The sequence below is a fragment of the Pecten maximus genome, chromosome 2 (assembly GCF_902652985.1).
Source record: "Pecten maximus chromosome 2, xPecMax1.1, whole genome shotgun sequence".
Taxonomy (NCBI): domain Eukaryota; kingdom Metazoa; phylum Mollusca; class Bivalvia; order Pectinida; family Pectinidae; genus Pecten; species Pecten maximus.
This window is the reverse complement of record NC_047016.1, coordinates 3683068-3697788: the sequence shown is the minus strand read 5'-3', so window position 1 is coordinate 3697788 and position 14721 is coordinate 3683068. Positions and strand designations below refer to the sequence as shown.

At 36.1% G+C, this 14721-nt stretch overlaps 1 protein-coding gene across 11 annotated transcripts in view; it reads right to left on the bottom strand.

Moving 5' to 3' along the window:
• Nucleotides 1-14721, bottom strand: part of LOC117345255 — a 109216-nt gene that overhangs the window by 93097 nt on the left and 1398 nt on the right. The gene's annotated exons all lie outside the window — the stretch shown is intronic.

Genomic DNA, 14721 nt, shown 5'->3' with positions numbered 1-14721 from the left:
TGCAGGTGCAATTAGGCCCTAGGAGTGTTAAGTATAATGGACCACTAATCATTTTAAAAGCAGACATATTGTATGACGTTTAAACATTATTAGCATTTCAACACACCGCTACTGTATGAGTATTAATGTCTTTATATCGGGAAGTCACTTGCCAAATTTGTATTATCAATTATTTTCTTAAAGCCTTTAAAATCTACTGATCCTGAACCTGTAATGGCTGTGGATATATGAGCAGTGTGTGTTGTGTTGAGTTATACACACTGTATGGTATAATATAGCCCCTATCCACTGTATGATGAGAGCTATAGATTGTATGGTATAATATAGCCCCTGTCCACTGTATGGTATAATATAGCCTCTGTCCACTGTATGATGAGAGCTATAGATTGTATGGTATAATATAGCCCCTGTCCACTGTATGATGAGAGCTATAGACTGTATGGTATAATATAGTCCCTGTCCACTGTATGATGAGAGCTATAGATTGTATGGTATAATATAGCCCCTGTCCACTGTATGATGAGAGCTATAGACTGTATGGTATAATATAGTCCCTGTCCACTGTATGATGAGATCTATAGATGGTATGGTATAATATTGTCCCTGTCCACTGTATGATGAGAGCTATAGACTGTATGGTATAATATAGCCTCTGTCCACTGTATGATGAGAGCTATAGATTGTATGGTATAATATAGCCTCTGTCCACTGTATGATGAGAGCTATAGACTGTATGGTATAATATAGTCCCTGTCCACTGTATGATGAGAGCTATAGACTGTATGGTATAATATAGCCCCTGTCCACTGTATGATGAGAGCTATAGATTGTATGGTATAATATAGCCCCTGTCCACTGTATGATGAGAGCTACAGACTGTATGGTATAATATAGTCCCTGTCCACTGTATGATGAGAGCTATAGACTGTATGGTATAATATAGCCCCTGTCCACTGTATGATGAGATCTATAGATGGTATGGTATAATATAGTCCCTGTCTACTATACTGTATGATGAGAGCTATAGACTGTATGGTATAATATTGTCCCTGTCCACTTACTGTAAGATGAGAGCTATAGATTGTATGGTATAATATTGTCCCTGTCCACTGTATGATGAGAGCTATAGACGGTATGGTATAATATAGCCTCTGTCCACTGTATGATGAGAGCTATAGATTGTATGGTATAATATAGCCCCTGTCCACTGTATGATGAGAGCTATAGACTGTATGGTATAATATTGTCCCTGTCCACTGTATGATGAGAGCTATATAGACTGTATGGTATAATATAGTCCCTGTCCACTGTATGATGAGAGCTATAGATTGTATGGTATAATATAGCCCCTGTCCACTGTATGATGAGAGCTTTAGACTGTATGGTATAATATAGCCCCTGTCCACTGTATGATGAGAGCTATAGATTGTATGGTATAATATAGCCCCTGTCCACTGTATGATGAGAGCTATAGACGGTATGGTATAATATAGCCCCTGTTACATATATATAAGTCCTTATGATTCCCTACATCTCCATACACATCCATATTCTTAAAACTTTGATTTTTTTTGTTACCTTGTCTAATATGTGTGATATATACGTCCAGGTGATCAGTAATATTTAGTCAACACCATTTTTCTTGCTGGGAATAATAGTATATGTATATGAGCTACAGTTGAGAGAAATAACCTATTAATTATAATTTAATTGAAATATCTTTGTTTTGTTATTTTTCCCAATCTTATATTTTGTCCTTTGTATCGTCCTCCTCCCGTATCCATGGGGCCCATTCCCAAAGTAGGGAAAAAAAGGCCTGAGTTAAAATACCTGAGGGACCTGTCAATTTAACTGAAGTATTCTAAGAACACACATATTAATTTGACCAGTTCTTGATGATTTGTGATGGGCCCTACATTAGTTCTAGGTACAGATATGTCGTTCTTACGACTGTGTTGGGTCTTATGTAGGCCAGTGGACACAGAACAGTTGGTATGTATTTGTTTAATCCTTAAAGCTTGCCTTGATGATATGGATGATACAAGATCCTACCAAACATTCAGACCTAAACACACTGTATTATCTATTCTGAGCATGTTCCTTATTCCTGGACGGTTGTGTCGGCGGTAATCTATACGTCTAAAGGTAAAATAGATCACGGCATCGTATGTCAGTTTATACAATCCAATTCATTCTATTTTTTAAACCACAATATCAGACTAAAGAACAGAGTTGATCCAAGAAAGTAAAGTTCCACTTAGATTGGTAATTGAAGCTGTCAATATATGGCGCGTAATTCATATTTGTCCCGAGAACAATATCTCGCCTCTAGCTTGTGTAAAGGCAAACGATGCTAAAGGTATGTCAGTACTATCAGAGGGCATGGTTTGTTTGTCTACACGATATTTACCAAGATTGTTTGAAGTCGTGTCTAATGAATAACTAAATTGATAATACAGGTACGATATGTACTTTTTAGAGTGCAGTTCGACAATTCAGTCAGCACTTGAACCTGATGATTTGAATCGCTGTATTTTCACCAGGAATTCAATTTCTTTTTATTTCACAGATCAACTCATCCACAAAGTCACATGTTGATGATACTTCCTTTAGCCAGTACTTAAACCATGAATGGTTATTTATAATAATGTAATGCATTTAGGAACATGTACCTATACCAGTATTAATGTACCTACATGTATATATCATACTTGTGATGATAATTCAGACTGTTATCAGAAAATGTAAAAAAAACAAATGATAAAATATTAATTATTGTTCTATATATTAGGTGGTGAGATATACATATTAACATAATTAATCTCAGGACATGTATACAGAACAACAATGTTTTCTGGCACAAAAACATCCAAAATTGGAAAACATCCAATCATTTCACCCACACCTAATGTCAAAATCCCGTCAGAAGGTTGTTTGAATGTGTATGACTTGTGTATACTTAAGTACCCCACCAGACATCACCATACCTAAACAAGAATTCATCACGACTTTGTTTCGTATGTGTATACTTAAATACCCAACCAGGCGGCAATATACGTGGTACTTCAAAATCAGTTTCTAAACTTAATCCCCCCTCCACATTTACAACAAAAAAATCAATTTTAATCTTGGTATAAAATCTGATTATCTGAGTTTTTAAATATTGACTGTTTTTTACTGAGGTAATATGAATTTTGAATAAATCTAAATATACAAAAACCTGTTTGTCTTTACACAAGTTAACAGAGCTTTTAAATTTTCCATTATATGGTGACTGCCAATACTGTTATTGTACAATGTACGGTATATTGATTTAAGTGTTCAGCACACCAAGTCAGTCAGTGTGGTGTAACCATCTACAGAGACATCAAAGGTCCATCAACATTGTCCTCTAATTTATAACTCATTGCTCTGCTGTCTTTTACATTGTTTTACAGGAATCCCTCACATGTAGTGGTATACCATGATTGCACTGTTATTAGGTTTTACTGGGTACGTACCGCAGAGTGGTAAAACAAACGTACAATTGTCATGTACTGTCACTAAACACAGTATGGTTATCTCATTGTCATGTACTGTCACTAAACGCAGTATGGTTATCTCAAACAATGGCACAATTGTCATGTACTGTCACTAAACACAGAATGGTTATCTCATTGTCATGTACTGTCATTAAACACAGAATGGTTATCTCATTGTCATGTACTGTCACTAAACACAGAATGGTTATCTCATTGTCATGTACTGTCACTAAACACAGAATGGTTATCTCATTGTCATGTACTGTCACTAAACACAGAATGGTTATCTCATTGTCATGTACTGTCACTAAACACAGTATGGTTATCTCATTGTCATGTACTGTCACTAAACACAGTATGGTTATCTCATTGTCATGTACTGTCACTAAACACAGTATGGTTATCTCATTGTCATGTACTGTCACTAAACAGAGTATGGTTATCTCATTGTCATGTACTGTCACTAAACACAGAATGGTTATCTCATTGTCATGTACTGTCACTATAACACAGTATGGTTATCTCATTGTCATGTACTGTCACTAAACACAGAATGGTTATCTCATTGTCGTGTACTGTCACTAAACACAGTATGGTTATCTCATTGTCATGTACTGTCACTAAACACAGAATGGTTATCTCATTGTCATGTAATGTCACTAAACACAGAATGGTTATCTCATTGTCATGTACTGTCACTAAACACAGAATAGTTATCTCATTGTCATGTACTGTCACTAAACACAGAATGGTTATCTCATTGTCATGTACTGTCACTAAACACAGTATGGTTATCTCATTGTCATGTACTGTCACTAAATACAGTAATGGTTATCTCATTGTCATGTACTGTCACTAAACACAGTATGGTTATCTCATTGTCATGTACTGTCACTAAACACAGAATGGTTATCTCATTGTCATGTACTGTCACTAAACACAGAATGGTTATCTCATTGTCATGTACTGTCACTAAACACAGAATAGTTATCTCATTGTCATGTAATGTCACTAAACACAGAATGGTTATCTCATTGTCATGTACTGTCACTAAACACAGTATGGTTATCTCATTGTCATGTACTGTCACTAAATACAGAATGGTTATCTCATTGTCATGTACTGTCACTAAATACAGTATGGTTATCTCATTGTCATGTACTGTCATTAAACACAGAATGGTTATCTCATTGTCATGTACTGTCACTAAACACAGTATGGTTATCTCATTGTCATGTACTGTCACTAAACACAGTATGGTTATCTCATTGTCATGTACTGTCACTAAACACAGTATGGTTATCTCATTGTCATGTACTGTCATTAAACACAGAATGGTTATCTCATTGTCATGTACTGTCACTAAACAGAGTATGGTTATCTCATTGTCATGTACTGTCACTAAACAGAGTATGGTTATCTCCTGTCCAATTTAATTTTTCAGAAATGTGGCTCACTCTTTCTAGGATTCATGACACCTGTAACATTTGTTGAAATGAAAGTATAAATATCAAATACTATTATAATAACTGCATTTTCATCACCATCTTCGAGTAAAACCTTGTTATAATGCCAACTATTTAGTAAAACCTTATATTGACACCATTATACAGTATAACCAGGTTATATTGACACCATTATACTGTAAAACCTGGTTATATTGACACCATTATACAGTATAACCTGGTTATATTAACACCATTATACAGTATAACCTAGTTATATTGACACCATTATACAGTATAACCTCGTTATATTGACACCATTATACAGTATAACCTTGTTATATTGACACCATTATACAGTATAACCATGTTATATTGACACCATTATACAGTATAACCTGGTTATATTGACACCATTATACAGTATAACCTGGTTATATTGACACCATTATACAGTATAACCATGCTATATTGACACCATTATACAGTATAACCTGGTTATATTGACACCATTATTCAGTATAACCTGGTTATATTGACACCATTATACAGTATAACCAGGTTATATTGACACCATTATACAGTATAACCTAGTTATATTGACACCATTATACTGTATAACCTGGTTATATTGAAACCATTATACAGTATAACCTGGTTATATTGACACCATTATACTGTATAACCTAGTTATATTAACACCATTATACTGTATAACCTGGTTATATTGACACCATTATACAGTATAACCTGGTTATATTGACACCATTATACAGTATAACCTTGTTATATTGACACCATTATAAAGTATAATGAAGTTAAATTCTCCATCAGACATCTAACATGTTTATCTTTACAAATAAAAACTCAGAAGTACTCATTTATATGTATGTAGGTTTTTTACCAAACACCTTGAGCAGTTGAATGGCTATATAGTGATCGGTTGTTGGACCCTGATGCTAATGAGGTTAATATGACTGATATATTGATTGTGTGTAAAGAAAATATCAATAATTAGACAGAAAACTTAAGCTTGTTCACATACTGACACAAAGTGACAATCAGTATAACACTTCAAAGTTGTAACTCATGAATAATTGTTGTCTGATAATGTCATGTGTTTTCCTCAAACAAATATACAATACAAGCTTTCCTGTGACCAAGATAGATCTCCACCGAGGCTCTGCACTTATCATTTACGCCTTTATCTAGATTTAAAGGTAAACTTTTAAACCTTAATAAAATCTATATGAAATCCTTTTATGCTGACAAACCGTCTGATATCAGATTGACTTACATAGACATCAATATGAAATACATCCTTTTAAATCTGCCAAAACTGTTTGTACGATTTATCATTTGAATTGAAGATGTTTGTGGAGAGACAGAATGAGTTCTGTCAAAATGAACAGTTATAGTGATACAGTTCTACTTTAGCTTCCTTAGTATTCCCTATGTAGAGGATACAGATTTAACAGTTCTACTTTAGCTTCCTAAGTATTCCCTATGTAGAGGATACAGATTTAACAGTTCTACTTTAGCTTCCTAAGTATTCCCTATGTAGAGGATACAGATTTCAAACCTCCTGAACCTGCCCGTGTGGTCAATCATGATGGTAAACATCTGTTTTACCAATATCTTTCCAACACATTTACAGGTAAATTTTGTGAAAGAAAAGTTACAATAGCATTGTTTCTTTGATGAATCAAAACTGTCTTTGTTTGAATCAATAGGATAATGAAAACAGAACATTGCAAACATGATTGAAAGATATGAGTTAAAAACATAACCATAAAACTAGATAAAGTACTACCAGTGTAATTAAATATCACGGTACTACAATACTCTAGTATTATGATTAAGACTGAAATTCTCGTCTTGAATTGTAAGCATCTGACTTAAAGTGAAACACGTCATCAATATGTCGTTATTGCCAATTAACACATGAGGTTACCGCCTATTACAATCCATTTAGATCAGACCATTAGCTGGAGTACCATTAATGTTTAAATCAACCACTGTACATCAATAAATCAAACTTAACCCAACATCATAACAACATTCAAACTGTCAACCTCTGACCCACGGCACTAAGCAGTACAAAGACACTTTTACTGACGTCAACTCTTAAATACTCCCAGTTTACAGCCTGTAGCTTAAGTAGTATTTATACCTATTTAAACATATCATATATAATATTTTAAACAATAAGTGCTTCAACAAACAATGGGAGCTACAATCCTAGTTCCTTATTACACCAGTAACCCCAGTACTCCAGGGTTACAATCCTAGTTCCTACTTACACCAGTAACCCCAGTACTCCAGGGTTACAATCCTAGTTCCTACTTACACCAGTAACCCCAGTACTCCTGGGTTACAATCCTAGTTCCTACTTACGCCAGTAACCCCAGTACTCCAGGGTTACAATCCTACTTACACCAGTAACACCAGTACTCCAGGGTTACAATCCTAGTTCCTACTTACACCAGTTACCCCAGTACTCCAGGGTTACAATCCTAGTTCCTACTTACACCAGTAACCCCAGTACTCCAGGGTTACAATCCTACTTACACCAGTAACCCCAGTACTCCAGGGTTACAATCCTAGTTCCTACTTACACCAGTAACACCAATACTCCAGGGTTACAATCCTAGTTCCTACTTACACCAGTAACCCCAGTACTCCAGGGTTACAATCCTAGTTCCTAGTTACACCAGTTACCCCAGTACTCCAGGGTTACAATCCTAATTTCCTACTTACACCAGTAACCCCAGTACTCCAGGGTTACAATCCTAGTTCCTACTTACACCAGTAACCCCAGTACTCCAGGGTTACAATCCTAGTTCCTACTTACACCAGTAACCCCAGTACTCCAGGGTTACAATCCTAGTTCCTAGTTACACCAGTAACCCCAGTACTCCAGGGTTACAATCCTAGTTCCTACTTACACCAGTAACCCCAGTACTCCAGGGTTACAATCCTAGTTCCTACTTACACCAGTTACCCCAGTACTCCAGGGTTACAATCCTAGTTCCTACTTACACCAGTAACCCCAGTACTCCAGGGTTACAATCCTACTTACACCAGTAACCCCAGTACCCCAGGGTTACAATCCTAGTTCCTACTTACACCAGTAACCCCAGTACTCCAGGGTTACAATCCTAGTTCCTACTTACACCAGTAACCCCAGTACTCCAAGGTTACAATCCTAGTTCCTACTTACACCAGTAACCCCAGTACTCCAGGGTTACAATCCTAGTTCCTACTTACACCAGTTACCCCAGTAATCCAGGGTTACAATCCTAGTTCCTACTTACACCAGTAACCCCAGTACTCCAGGGTTACAATCCTACTTACACCAGTAACCCCAGTAATCCAGGGTTACAATCCTAGTTCCTACTTATACCAGTAACCCCAGTACTCCAGGGTTACAATCCTACTTACACCAGTAACCCCAGTAATCCAGGGTAACAATCCTAGTTCCTACTTACACCAGTAACCCAAGTACTCCAGGGTTACAATCCTAGTTCCTACTTACACCAGTAACCCCAGTACTCCAGGGTTACAATCCTACTTACACCAGTAACCCCAGTACTCCAGGGTTATAATCCTAGTTCCTAGTTACACCAGTAACCCCAGGACTCCAGGGTTACAATCCTAGTTCCTACTTACACCAGTAACCCCAGTACTCCAGGGTTACAATCCTAGTTCCTACTTACACCAGTAACCCCAGTACTCCAGGGTTACAATCCTAGTTCCTAGTTACACCAGTAACCCCAGTACTCCAGGGTTACAATCCTAGTTCCTACTTACACCAGTAACCCCAGTACTCCAGGGTTACAATCCTAGTTCCTACTTACACCAGTAACCCCAGTACTCCAGGGTTACAATCCTAGTTCCTACTTACACCAGTAACCCCAGTACTCCAGGGTTACAATCCTACTCACACCAGTAACCCCAGTACTCCAGGGTTACAATCCTAGTTCCTAGTTACACCAGTAACCCCAGGACTCCAGGGTTACAATCCTACTTACACCAGTAACCCCAGTACTCCAGGGTTACAATCCTAGTTACACCAGTAACCCCAGTACTACAGGGTTACAATCCTACTTACACCAGTAACCCCAGTACTCCAGGGTTACAATCCTAGTTCCTAGTTACACCAGTAACCCCAGTACTCCAGGGTTACAATCCTAGTTCCTACTTACACCAGTAACCCCAGTACTCCAGGGTTACAATCCTAGTTCCTAGTTACACCAGTAACCCCAGTACTCCAGGGTTACAATCCTAGTTCCTAGTTACACCAGTAACCCCAGGACTCCAGGGTTACAATCCTAGTTCCTAGTTACACCAGTAACCCCAGTACTCCAGGGTTACAATCCTAGTTCCTAGTTACACCAGTAACCCCAGTACTCCAGGGTTACAATCCTAGTTCCTAGTTACACCAGTAACCCCAGGACTCCAGGGTTACAATCCTAGTTCCTAGTTACACCAGTAACCCCAGGACTCCAGGGTTACAATCCTAGTTCCTAGTTACACCAGTAACCCCAGGTCTCCAATGTGATACTCCACATTATTAGACACAAACTTTCTGTGAATATATACTTCCATTTTCGAAATATTTTTTATCATTACTTAAATGTGTGACTTTGAGTCAAAAAATTAAATAACATTAAATGTATATCACATAATATTAGCATCCCAGGTATTTCAGATATACCCGTTACATGTATAAGCCGAATGCATTAAATATTGCACAAAATTCAAGGTTTCTTCTGTTGCAGATTTAACAATTTTTGTAAATTTTGCACAGTTAGTTTTTTTTTAAACAATTGAAAACTTCAATTCTGAAAAAAAAACAAAGGTTCCTGATGCCATAGAGGCCATACTGGTGTCATACCATTGTGTGTAACATAACCATTCTCAGGAATGTGGGTGCCGATGTTCAGTGTCGACATTCCCAGTGCAGACATTCTCAGTGTCAACATTCCCAGTGCCAACATTTTTAGTGCCGACATTCCCAGTGCCAACATTTTTAGTGCCGACATTCCCAGTGCCAACATTTTCAGTGCCGACATTCCCAGTGCCGACATTCCTAGTACCGTCATTTTCAGTGCCAACATTTTCAGTGCTGACACGCAAGTCACTTTTTATTGTCATCCTATCAAGATTATTACAGTAGTGATAACAAGTAAATATAAATTTATGAACAAAGAACTCAAACACAGACTGAAGTTATACGACTATTTATTATACTAATACATTGGGCTAAAGGGCTATAACAGCTGTGGTGCTTAACTCACTCTTGTAGATGACCTGGCCAATATAATTATAATAGATACATTTACACTAAAACTGAATTTAAGCTAGCGTAGACTGTATATGTAGCTATATATATAGAAAAGCTGTTCCTGTTGGCCAGGCCATGTAACTGAGTCGAGTGAACTTATTAGTAGATATAAACGAATTCTTGGGGGACTTACGAATTACAAATGATGTAAAATGCCCCACTCGGTAATCATTAATTGCTGCAGAGCGGGGTGCCATAAACCCTAACTCCCTTAATAAGGAAGGGGGAAAAACGGTACGATTTGTCCATGCTCGGAAACAGCTGGCAAGTGTTTACTCACTTAGACTGCCTTATGAAATTTCGAATAGAAAAACAGCTGCTATAACCCCAGGCATCACCTGAAATGGTCGTGTGGTGGGGAGGTGGCGGTAATAATTTTTTCGCAAAACTTCTATCTTCACCGAAAAAACTGCTGAAGAGAATGACCAATCACGTGACTGGACTGACCAATCACGTACTTGCTATCAAGCTGACCAATCACTATGTATCCTCTGCTATTACTACTAACTATCTTACTACTATACATACATGATACAAGGATCGTAGATATTAGCAACAGATCGTCTTAGTTCATAAACAGCATTTATGTATAACACATAAATTTATATTTATGAACAAAGAACTCAAACACAGACTGAAGTTATACGACTATTTATTATACTAATACATTGGGCTAAAGGGCTATAACAGCTGTGGTGCTTAACTCTCTCTTGTAGATGACCTGGCCAATATAATTATAATAGATACATTTACACTAAAACTGAATTTAAGCTAGCGTAGACTGTATATGTAGCTATATATATAGAAAAGCTGTTCCTGTTGGCCAGGCCATGTAACTGAGTCGAGTAAATATAAACAAAAAGACATGGACCAACATAAACTGACACAGAATGACATGGACAGACATGGACAGACATGGACAGACACAAATTGACATGGACGGACAGACATGGACAGACAAAGACTGACATGCACGGACACAGACTGACATGGACAGATATGGACAGACAGGGGCAGACACAGATTGACATGGACGGACAGACTGACATGGACAGATATGGACAGACACAGATTGACATGCACGGACATGGATCCGATATTGATATGGATGGATGCAGTCTGACATATTGGACACTGCTGTCATGCAAGGTTATGAAATAAGGATTCTCAAACATCTGAGTGAAAAGACATGTGATATATAATCTCACTGATTACTGAATTTCAGTAATAATGAGTCTCTCATGGTGGTCATCAATACTCTCACGCTAGTTCTCTATTGACCAACATAATCCAGGTACACATAACCACCAAATAGATAACCTCATTCATAATGTTTCTCGTTCACTGGTCACATTAAAGTCTACACGCCTCTGTGAATCCATTCAACACAATATTTTTGATCAAAGGAATAATCTGGTTCAGCAAGGTTGATCTGATTTATTTGTATACTGTAGGTTTCTATGTTTTATAGATTTAAGGAATACCTGAGGTACACAAACTATAAATAGAGGCAGATTCTAGTACACATCCCTAACTACCCAGTAATCACTCAGTCTGGATCAATACTGAGGAAAACCAACATAAACATACCAAGCTGGAGGAAACCATGCTTTACATGGCGAAGACAAAAATTAATGACATCCAAATTAAATATAACTATACACAAAGCTATATTGTATATCATCAAAGCATTATAGATTAATATAACATGTAACTAAAATAGCCAAGCACCCACGCGGTCTCAAAAACAGAAATATGACACGATGAGTCAACAAAACCTCCACTGGAATGACCGAAAACTTGGCGTTTTACCGTCTGTAATAACAGGCCACTAAAGGACTCCATTCTGTAGGGTTTTATTGAAAGTAAACCATCATTTCTTATTGGGCTTAATAATCTATATAAATATTCACCTTCAAATCTTCACTTTTTTCTTTGTACTGCATTAACAATTAGTTGCTAATCTAATCATTAAAGATCAATTTAGATCTGTGAAATATTTAATTTTGAATTGGTAGCTCATTAATTTGTTTGGATCCAATGACATTCATTTCACACTAAGTTAGACAAGGAAAACAAGTTTGTATGTCACTACCATTATTTATGTTTATTGTACAAGGTATAAGTGTAAGTAAGAAGTATTTACCAAATAAATTATAACTGATGAATGAGATAATTGGAATTAATTCCCTATTAGGATGAGATAATTGGAATTAATTCCCTATTAGGATGAGATAATTGGAATTCATTCCCTATTAGGATGAGATAATTGGAATTAATTCCCTATTAGGATGAGATAATTGGAATTCATTCCCTATTAGGATGAGATAATTGGAATTAATTCCCTATTGGAGTTGACAACAGCTGTCTATGACATAACTGAGACTATTCAGAAGGAGTTTAATCAGATTTATTGATCTCATTAATCCAGACATGATGATATATTTTGGTAAAGTACTAACAGATAATAGCATTATTATAGTGTGATAAAAAAATATACAATAGATGGCCTATAACTGCTCGAAAATAATCCTCAAATACCCTATAGAGTGGAATCTAAACACATGTACGCTGTCCAAGTTTAAAAAATGATTGTTTGATTACAGGCATATCTATATATGTAAAAGAAATGCATATTTTTACATACCAGAGCAAAGATATGTATGTTAAGATTGTAAATAACTTTAAATCAAGGTTAAGATATTTAAATAGATTGTAAATAAATGTTGAGATATTTCTACATGAATTCATGAGAAAAGAAAACCATAAATCTTAGTCGGTTGTAAATATTTCCTCAGAGACTGTAGTATTGGGAGAGGCATTCATGTAAAAGTTGACCTTCTCTCTCAAATTGCGACTGTATGCTATAACTTTGTTAAATTATTTAATAAGATTCTAATTAAACATTCTTTTTGCAGACTTGTGAATGCTCATGAATAAACAGTTTGATGATAACAGATATTCTATATGCCATTCTGAGGTAAATTATGTTAGTCCAGTCCACTATTGTAGAACTTTATCATTATCACTAGTCTATAGTTCAAAATCAATAGCAAAACTTGTTTTTAAATGCCTCCACAAAAACATTTGAATCATACAGATAAAAGGTAAACATGCAGAAAAATGAATTTGTTGAGCATCAAAGGAAATATATCAAAGGATTTTAAGTTGGATAATTCATAGAAATGAATGTTTAATGTTGAGAAGATCTATTGTTAAAATTGTATTAGACCTGACACAGTAAGCAACTCTCTATGATTTGGTAGAATTAATTAGATATGTATATCAGTCAGAACTGTACTACATGTATTTATACCGGAGTATATAAACATTATCTCAAAATCAGTCAGAACGGTACTATTAATACTGGAGTATAAACATGATCTCAAAGTCAGTCAGAACGGTACTTATACCGAAGTATAAACATGATTTCAAAATCAGCCAGAACGGTACTATTTATACCGGAGTATAAACATGATCTCAAAATCAGCCAGAACGGTACTATTTATACCGGAGTATAAACATGTAAACGTTATCTCAAAATCAGCCAGAACGGTACAATTTATACCGGAGTATAAACATGATTTCAAAGTCAGTTATAACGGTACTATTTATACCGAAGTATAAACATGTTTTCAAAATCAGCCAGAACGGTACTATTTATACCGGAGTACTGTATTAAATATGAGATATTATGTGGTAAATGTGGTAAACGCATTGTACCTTACTATATCTGGGTACCAAACCACCAATAAATGATTTGTTCTGTTCCATGGACATCTGAACCCACATGTCATCTTAATTTCTATGTGAAGTTTTTACTGATTAAGTTTTCATACATTCCGAAGGTAGTCAGCTAAAAATAAAGAAATGTCCATCCCAAATGAAACCTTCCAAAATTTTATCAGAAGGAAAAACATTTTTTCTGAAAATATATGACTCAATATTTTAAAATATCTAAAGTCAAAACTGTAATAGATTGGATGACATATATGTATTAAAGTAAACAACTTGAAACACATCGAGTTGGTCTGAAATGACTATGATAGTTTTGTAATCTGTGTGCAGACACAAAAATCTAACAATCCCACTTCTCCAATGTCGATAAAATATTCTATTCCAGATCAATTAATCCCCCAGCGCATGAAATCATTTCACTTTTTATTCTATATACATGTATATATAATGTACTTAGATTACACTGCTATACACTCTCATAGCTCACCGATTTCTCTTTCAATTTTCAGAGTGAACAGTATTGGCGGTACATACAATGAGAACCCCCTTGGCAGTCAGAAACACTTACAGCTATACACTTCAAGATCTATGGGAATAGAAATCATGCAGCCAACGTCTACCCTGGTTTAGCTGAATAGCATTGTGCATCGCTTTTAAAATATTCATG